Source organism: Anomaloglossus baeobatrachus, chromosome 12 (assembly GCF_048569485.1).
Source record: "Anomaloglossus baeobatrachus isolate aAnoBae1 chromosome 12, aAnoBae1.hap1, whole genome shotgun sequence".
Classification (NCBI taxonomy): Eukaryota; Metazoa; Chordata; class Amphibia; order Anura; family Aromobatidae; genus Anomaloglossus; species Anomaloglossus baeobatrachus.
The window spans coordinates 44,186,611-44,195,565 of NC_134364.1; positions in this window are offsets into that span (position 1 = coordinate 44,186,611).

Genomic DNA, 8,955 nt, shown 5'->3' on the forward strand with positions numbered 1-8,955 from the left:
GCATTTACCCACTCAAGTTGGTTATGACAACGAACTGCAGTCAGGTGGAGACCCCGATGAGGACAACGAGTAGCTGATGAGCTTCCCAGAAAAGGTTTTTGACAGTTTGATCAGAAATTCTTTAATTTTGCACCGACTGTTGCAGGACCTGACTGGGTGGCCGGTCTCAGATGATCTTGAAGGTGAAGATGCTGGATGTGGAGGTCCTGGGCTGATGTGGTCTGTGGTCTGCGGTTGTAAGGCTGGTTTAATGTACTGCCAAATTCTCTAAAACACCTTTGGAGACTTATGGTAGAGAAATTAACCTTCAATTCATGGGCAACAGCTCTAGTGGACATTCCTGCCATCAGCAGACAATTGCACAATCCCTCAAGTCTTGTGACATCTGTGGCATTGTGCTGTGTGATAAAACTGCACATTTTAGAGTGGCCTTTTATTGTGGCCAGCCTAAGGCACACCAGTGCAATAATCATCCTGTGTAATCAGCATCTTGATATGTGTCACGCTCCCCGGGTCCCCTGTCACCAGGGCCGGATTAAGGTTGGTGGGGGCCCCTGGGCAGAAAATCTGGTGGGGGCCCCATAACGTTAACATTTTTAGTCATAACAGTAGAGTGCGAATGTAGCATTTAGATATAAATCCAATGAGCTTGGATCTTATCCTGTTCTGCCACATTCAGATTTACAGCACTACAATACAGATACAGTCCAGGATCACTCACAGCCGTCACTTATACTCAGAAAGTAAAGTTACTCACATTTTTTTATTGATCCCAAATGTTAAGACAGCCAAGGAATAGTAAAAATAAAGAAAGGGAAAGTTCTCACTGGCAGCAATGGTTGCTGAAAATCACAATGTGCTCTCTATTGTATTGTCTCCGGAGTAGTACATAGCAGCTGATGTCTGTACACGGTATGCCATACACAGTATCAGAGGTGGATCTAGGTTTTCCTGTCCATGGAGTAGAAGTTCAGTTTGGCGCCCCCTTCTATACACGGCTTATGCGGTTTGAGTAGTTGTCATGTGACCGCTCATACGCCATTTTCACACGTGCCGATGAGCTGCTCATCCTAATTCTCTCAATGTTCAGTGAAATACTACAGCCCATAAAGAGAAGCAGGAAGAGAAGCTAATTGTGATTCAAAGTATTAAAATGACCTGCAAGTGGTCATGTGATCACTTCTGGAATTAGCAAGCAGAGCTAAATCCTTACATTGAGTATATTACAGGTTGTTTGATTGGGCATGCTACGGGGCTTACTTTTATTATTAAAGGGGTTGTCCAGGTCGACAAGGGAAATTTGTAGTTATCCTATATGACTGCAGACTTCTGAATTCTCACAGCTTGCGGACTGCACACTGTCATGATTTTCCCGTGCCATGAGCAAGTAGTCATGGCACTGCAAGTATGCGATTTGCTTACTTCCGGCCACATTCAAATTAGGACGTCTGCAGCCTCACTCAATAGTTACATGCCCTCAAGCTCTCACTGCTGGCATCGGAGAGTCCTGACAGTGTGCAGTGTGCACACTGAGGATTCAGAAGTCTGCAGTCACATAGAAACTTTCATCACAAACCTGGACAACACCTTTAATGCTACTAACATAATGTAGAAACCCTTGCGGTCATGTAATTTTACAAATTATGGCTTGCTACGTGTGTACAGGATCAGAATCAGTAAAATGTACATAAATACACTGTGTGCAGAATTATTAGGCAAATGAGTATTTTGCTCCCATGATACTTTTTATACATGTCGTCCTACTCCAAGCTGTATAGGCTGAGAGCCAACTACCAATTAAGTAAATCAGGCGATGTGCATCTCTGTAATGAGGAGGGGTGCGGTGTAATGACATCAACACCCTATATAAGGTGTGTTTAATTATTAGGCAACTTCTATTCCTTTGGTAAAATGGGTCAGAAGAGAGATGTGACGGGCTCTGAAAAGTCCATATTGTGCGATGTCTTGCAGAGGGATGCAGCAGTCTTGAAATTGCCAAACTTTTGAAGCGTGATCACCGAACAATCAAGCGTTTCATGGCAAATAGCCAACAGGGTCGCAAGAAGCAAAATAGGCACAAAATAACTCCCTATGAATTGAGGAAAATCAAGCGTGAAGCTGCCAAGATGCCATTTGCCACCAGTTTGGCCATATTTCAGAGCTGCAACGTTACTGGAGTATCAAAAAGCACAAGGTATGCCGTACTCAGGGACATGGCCAAGGTAAGGAAGGCTGAAAACCACCACCTCTGACCAAGAAACAGAAGATAAAACGTCAAGACTGGGCCAAGAAATATCTTAAGACTGATTTAGCAAAGGTTTTATGGACTGATGAAATGAGAGTGACTCTTGATGGGCAGATGGATGGGCCAGAGGCTGGATCAGTAAAGGGCAGAGAGCTCCACTCAGACTCAGACGCCAGCAAGGTGGAGGTGGGGTACTGGTATGGGCTGGTATCATCAAAGATCAACTTGTAGGACCTTTCGTGTTGAGGATGGAGTGAAGCTCAACTCCCAGACCTACTGCCAGCTTCTGGAAGACAACTTCTTCACGCAGTGGTACAGGAAGAAGTCGGTATCGTTCAAGAAAAACATTATTTTCATGCGGGACAATGCTCCATCACATGCATCCAACTACTCCACAGCGTGGCTGGCCAGTAAAGGTCTAAAAGATGAAAAATAATGACATGGCCCCCTTGTTCACCTGATCTGAGCCCCATAGAGAACCTGTGGTCCCTCATAAAATGTGAGCTCTACAGGGAGGGAAAACAGTACACCTCTGGGAGCAGTGTCTGGAGGCTGTGGTGGCTGCTGCACACAATGTTGAGCGTAAACAGATCAAGCAATGACAGAATCTATGGATGGTCGGCTGCTGAGTGTCATCATAAAGAAAGGGGGTGATATTCGGCACTCATTTTTGGGGGTTTTGTTTTTGCATGTCAGAAATGTTTATTTCTAAATTTTGTGCAGTTATATTGGTTTACCTGGTGACAATAAACAAGTGAGATGGGAATAGATTTGGTTTTTATTAAGTTGCCTAATAATTCTGCACAGTAATAGTTACCTGCACAAACAGATGTCCTCCTAAGATAGCCAAATCTAAAAAAACCCACTCCAACTTCCAAAAATATTAAGCTTTGACATTCATGAGTCTTTTGGGTTGATTGAGAACTGTTGATCAATAATAAAAAAAATCCTCTAAAATACAAGTTGCCTAATAATTCTGCACACAGTGTACAGCACCAGAACCAAAAGCAATACCAAAATACATCACTAGCACCCAGTGGCGTAACTAGAGTTTGATGGGCCCCGATGCAAAGTTCAGATCTGGGCCCCCCTCCACATACACCGACACTTGGGGTACAGGATAATGACACTGACACTTGGCTCTTACCCTCAGCACCCAGATTTCCCATGATCTGAAATCCCTCTATCAGCACCCAGCTTTCTTATGTTCTGATATCCATCTTGTCCTCGGCACCCAGCTTCCCCATGCTTTGCTATACATCTTTCCCTCAGCACTCAGCTTTCCTATATCAGAGCATGAGAAAGCTGGGTGCTGAGAGATGTATAGCAGAGCATGGGAAAGCTGGGTGCTGAGGGAAAGAGCCTTTTTCCCCTCAGCACAAAACATTCCCATCCCCTGATTGTATCTTTGTCCCCCCTCGTATATAGTTCTCCAAACACAATAATGGCCCCCACATAGCCTTCCATATAGTGTAAAGGGTCCCACATAACCCTTCATATATTAGAATGCAGCTCCATAGTCCTCCATGTATTATAATGCATTTCCCATAGTTCTCCATGTATTATAATTCACCCCATAGTACATAATATATAATACTGCCCCACATAGTCCTCCATATATTATACTGCACCCCCATAGTTCTCCATATAGTATAATGCACCCCCATAATCCTCCATGTATAATATGCACCCAGCCCTCCATGTATAATAATGCAGCCAGCCTCCCCAGTCCCTTCAATTATTATAATTAATTTCTCATAGTTCTCCATATATTATACTACACCACATAGTCCTCCATATATAATATGCACCCAGCCCTCCATGTATAATAATGCAGCCAGCCTCCCCAGTCCTCCATGTATAATAATGCAGCCAGCCTCTCCAGGCCTCCATGTATAATAATGCAGCCAGCCTCTCCATGCCTCTATGTATAATAATGCAGCCAGCCTCCCCAGGCCTCCATGTATAATAATGCAGCCAGCCTCCCCAGGCCTCCATGTATAATAATGCAGCCAGCCTCTCCAGGCCTCCATGTATAATAATGCAGCCAGCCTCTCCATGCCTCTATGTATAATAATGCAGCCAGCCTCCCCAGGCCTCCATGTATAATAATGCAGCCAGCCTCCCCAGGCCTCCATGTATAATAATGCAGCCAGCCTCCCTAGGCCACCAAGTATAATAATGCAGCCAGTCTCCCCAGGCCAACAAGTATAATAATGCAGCCAGCCTCCCCAGGCCTCCATGTATAATAATGCAGCCTGCCTCCATGTATAATATAGCAGCAAGCCTCCATGTATAATAATGCAGCCTCTCCAGGCCTCCATGTATAATAATGCAGCCTCTCCAGTCCTCCATGTATAATAATGCAGCCTCTCCAGGCCTCCATTTATAATAATGCAGCCTCTCCAGACCTCCATGTATAATAATGCAGCCTCCAAAGGCCTCCATGTATAATAATGCAGCCTCCCAAGGCCTCCATGTATAATAATGCAGCCTCCCCAGGCCTCCATGTATAATAATGCAGCCTCCCCAGGCCTGCATGTATAATAATGCAGCCTCCATGTAAAATAATGCAGCCTCCCCAAGCCTCTGACCACCGTGTACCCTCTCTCTTCACGTCTCCTCGTTCCCCCGCCGCTGCTCGTCCTCGCCGCTGCTCTGTCCTCGCCGCTGTTCGTTCCCCCGCCGCTGCTCGTCCTCCCCGCTGCTCTGTCCTCGCCGCTCTCCTCGTTCCCCCGCCGCCGCTCGTCCTCCCCGCTGCTCGTTCTCCCGGTGTTGCGGTTGGCGTCCTCCCGTCCTGCACTCTGTGCATTTAGCACAACAGTCGCACGGGAGTGACGTCACGGCGCAGGTACAGGGTTAGAATGATGATGCATAGCGCGGCAGCGCTATGCTTCATCATTACTGTGCGCGGTGCTGGGGGAGCCGCTGCAGCCGCTGACACCAGGCAGGGGGCTCCGGTTCTGCGGCTGACACCAGGCAGGGGGTCCCGATGCCGCGGCTGACACCAGGCAGGGGGGCCCGGTGTCGGCGGCGGCACCGGTTCAAATAGCAGCCGCGTGGTCTGCGGCAGAACAGCGCAGCTCCTCTCTCACTGACAGGAGCTGGCTGCTGATCTGCCTGGCGGGCGCCGGGCCCCTAACCTCCCGGGCCCGGTCATAATGACGACCGCGGTAGTTACGCCCCTGCTAGCACCCTCATCAGTAAACGAATATATCACCAGAACCACCAATACATGACTACAGTACCAAATTTACTACAACAATATATTGTAATGTCACATCCCCATATACATTTGTATCACATGAATTAACAACTCCCAGTATGTCCTTAACAATTGTAAGAAGATGCTGGGAGTTATCAGTATTTATGAAGCATTGAGTATCACAAACATACATTTACATCCAGGTACCTTGTAGGTGACATCTTCTCTGATCGGAGTCATCTTATTCTTTCTTCTCCATCTTGTCCAGACGTCATGATGACTTTTCACATCCACAGCTCCTCTCTGCAGACTTCCCGGGCCTTCTGCAGCACATCTCAACATTATGCCCTTATAAATAAATAGCAGAATGATTATAATGCTCCTAAATATAAATATATGACCTACGCTGTGCGCCTGAATAAATAATTGCCACTCACTGTGCTCCCTGCATAAAATGACCCACACAATGTCCCTCTTATGGTACATGGCCTCTTCTTTCAGTTCTGGGCCCCCTCGTCACACCGTCCTGTACATTGTGTCCCCACTATACTTCCAAATGTCTATACTGTGCCCCCTCCTCACACACCCCCTCCTGAGCTGTACCCTCACAATGTCCCCATGCTATCCCCTCTCTATACTGCCCTCACCCTCAGTATCAAAATCACTATAGTGCAACTCAATCTCACATTCCCCCTCCTCAGCATACTGTGCCCTCCATACTGTGCCCTCACACTGCCCACCATGCTGCCTCTTCTCTATACTGCCGATCTCCTTCACTACCCAGTCACTATACCGCACCACAGTCTCACATTCCCCCTCCTCAGTATACTGTGTCCTCACACTGGCCACCATGCTGCCCCTTCTCTATACTGCCTACCTCCTTCACTATCCAGTCACTATACTGCACCTCAGTCTCACATTCCCCCTCCTCAGCATACTGTGCCCTCCATACTGTGCCCTCACACTGCCCACCATGCTGCCTCTTCTCTATACTGCCGATCTCCTTCACTACCCAGTCACTATACCGCACCACAGTCTCACATTCCCCCTCCTCAGTATACTGTGTCCTCACACTGGCCACCATGCTGCCCCTTCTCTATACTGCCTACCTCCTTCACTATCCAGTCACCATACTACACCTCAGTCTCACATTCCCCCTCCTCAGCATACTGTGCCCTCCATACTGTGCCCTCACACTGGCCACCATGCTGCCCCTTCTCTATACTGCTTATCCCCCCCCCCACTACCCACTCTCTATACTATGCCCCTCACACTTTTCTCCACCAATACTCTCAACTTACAATATTCTCCCACCATACTGCTGCCTCACTTTTTAATGGTGCCCCCCTGATTACTGTGCAGGGGCAAATATGATGCATGCCCCCCAAAGGTACGCTCCTGTACAGTGTACAGGAGAATACATGACTGTTACACAATATACTGTGATACAGACACCAGATGTTATACAATATACACATTATTATATACCATCTGATGTGTGTACACAGTATATCACACTACTCTGTACACTGGATGTGGTATATCATGTACACAGATATACAATGCCCTGCACTGATCACACATGGGCCTACAGGACAGGATGTAACATATTCTATATGTAATATGGGCCATATAGTATAATGTGTGCTGCAGGCTCAGATGTGACCAGTGCAGGATCTGGGTAGTGATGTCTCTGCTGGAGCTCAGTGTGAGTTATTGCAGGGGAGGGATGAGGCTGCAGCCGATGACCCGGCACTGACAGCCCGACCTGATCTGCAGCAGAGCACACTCCTGCAATATCTCTCACTGATCCCGAGCAGAGTGGCCGCTGACACTATGGAACCGGTCTGGTGTTATCAGCGGCGTCCTGCTCCCTCCTCACTGCAGTCTCCTGCCCGGCCGGCACCATGATTAATGACCTCATACTTACGGGATCCACTGAGACCTCCGGTCCTCCCACAAGCTCCTCTACGGCAGGAAGAAACAGCAGCGCGGTGACGTCATCCTGGCAGACGCAGCCCACACAGCGTGCAGTGGGCGTGTCTGCAGCACAGTGATGGCCGGGATTGAAATACCTTAAAGGTACAGTGCGGTCTTGAACCACTGCGGCATTAATAAAATGGCGGACACACAGATGGTGGTGGGGGCCCCCTCAGAGGCTCTTGTGGTGGGGGCCCCTGGGCTGAAGCCCCGTCTGCCCCGCCTATAATCCGGCCCTGCCTGTCACGCTCCCCGGGTCCCCTGTCACGCTCCCCGGCTCCTCTTCCATGCTCCCCGGCTCCCCTGCCTTGCTTACCGGCTCCCCTGCCGCGCTCCGCCGCTCCCGTGCCAGGCTTCCTGGTCCCCTGCTCCACAGCCTTCCTGCCACATCGCCTGCGGTCCCCAGGCAGCCCGGTCCCCGCTCCCGGCGTCCGATGGCAACCCAGCTCCAGCCCGGCTCTCCTGCTTCCTCCTCACCACTCCCTCCTCTGGCTTCTGGCACCCGGGCCGCGCGCATGCGCATTAGGGCGCGCGCGCGGTCATTGACCCTCTCTTAAAGGGCCAGCGTCCACTGACAGGAAATTGAACACGCAGGTACAGGGTATAAAGGGGTTTAATGTCCAAGTGGGCGGGGCCTGTTCTTCGTGTTTCCCAAGCTAGGAGTCAGGTCTCCTTGTGTTTCTGTGAGATACTCACCTCTCTCTCTTCTAGAGCCGATCCTGCTTCGCCACCCGGTCCTGCCGAATCCCGAACCCCGAACGCTGCCCATCTGCCATCCTGACAGTCCGTTCCACCTCTGATCCCTGCGGTGACCCGTCTGCTCGCTCCATCGGTTCCGGACTCCGCCTGACAACATCTTGGCCTCCGAACCTGAGCTCCGTCACCCGGACTACCATCAGTGACTCCATGGTCCCAGGGACTTCTGCATTCTCCTCTTGTACACGGACTGTTCTGCTACCTGTAGTGCTCCAGCTACCGGACCCCTTACCATCATCAAGGAGTTCGGCCCAGTGGATCCACCTCCTGGGTCTGCCCGTCCACCTGGCCCTAACAGTAAGAACAGGCCATGGATCCCGCTGAAGCACTAGCAGCCCTGCAGGAGGAACTCACACGCCAGCGTGAGACTCAGACCCGCATGCTGCAATTCATGTCTTCTGTGGACGCCCGCCTGAACACGCTACAAGCGTCGGTTACATCTTCAGCATCTCGGGCTTCCACTAGACAATCCACGGCTCCAGCCCCCAAGGCAGCCTCTTCGGATGCTTCCAGACTTCGTTTGGCCTCACCACCCCGGTACGCCGGAGATCCCAAGACCTGCAGGGGATTCATAAACCAATGCTCCCTCCATTTCACGCAGCTGCCGCATTTGTTTGCCTCCGACCAAGCCAAGGTCGCGTTCATCATGTCCCATCTAGAAGGTGAGGCACTGGCGTGGATGAACCCCTTGTGGGAAAAGGAGGACCCTGTGACCACGAACATCCAGGAGTTCCTGCAGGCATTTCGTGGCACCTTTGACGAGCCCGGA